Genomic DNA, 949 nt, shown 5'->3' with positions numbered 1-949 from the left:
TGTCGTTGGCTTTTTGACGCTATCGACCCGGGTTCGATCCCGCCTTTAACTTTTTTTTTCTCCCTTTTCAAATCTCGTATCACATCGTAAAGGCATTTATTTTCAATAAAAATTAAGGAAATAATCAAAAAGTTGAAAATAAAGTATCGGGTAGGGTTAGGGTAGGTGTAGGTGTAGGGAGGGCTTTATTGTACCAATAAGGTGGCATCCATTTAATAATTAAAATTATAATTTACACTCAATACGTTATTATTGCATACTGTTTTATAATGTACTACAATACTGAAGTGCAGATAATTGCCACTATTTGCAACAAGTAGTATACTTGATAGTAGAAATCCTGCTATTTTAACATAGTGTAAATAGGTATTTGCACTTAGTGTAAATATCATATTGCTAAAAATACTGCTATTTTCACTTAGTGTAAATAGAATCCATTGCTAATACGAGATTTCAAAAGGAGGAAAAAAAAGTTTGGCAAAAGGTGGGATCGAACCCGGGTCGATCGCGTCAAAAAGCCTAGGGCACGCACTTATCCATCTGCATCACTGGAGCTGATGATTTATTGCCACTTTTAACTAAATGTAAATAGACACTCCGTATTTTTTATTCCAGAGTAAGGGCAGTTTATACAATACATTTAAACTGAGCTACTTTAATACCATCTCCGAACTTTCTACCACGACTCTGCTGTTCTTCGGCTGGTTTTTCCTGTATACGTTGATTGACAGATGTCTCGTCCAGTCAGCTGTGAGTAATCCCAAACCAATGGCGCTGTCTCAAACAATACCTATCTTTTCCGGTTTGTCTGATTTGTCGTTGTGTTTTCTGACTTGTAAATTTGTTTTCGGATTTGTCGTTGTGTTTTCTGACTTGTTATTTTGTTTTCGAATTTGTTATAATCTTTTCTGAATTGTTGTTGTGCTTTCTGAATTGTTATTTTGTTTTT

The sequence above is a fragment of the Sinocyclocheilus rhinocerous genome, unplaced genomic scaffold (assembly GCF_001515625.1).
Source record: "Sinocyclocheilus rhinocerous isolate Xijiao unplaced genomic scaffold, SAMN03320098_v1.1 scaffold1644, whole genome shotgun sequence".
Classification (NCBI taxonomy): domain Eukaryota; kingdom Metazoa; phylum Chordata; class Actinopteri; order Cypriniformes; family Cyprinidae; genus Sinocyclocheilus; species Sinocyclocheilus rhinocerous.
The sequence above is the reverse complement of the archived record's forward strand: the minus strand, read 5'-3'. Positions refer to the sequence as shown.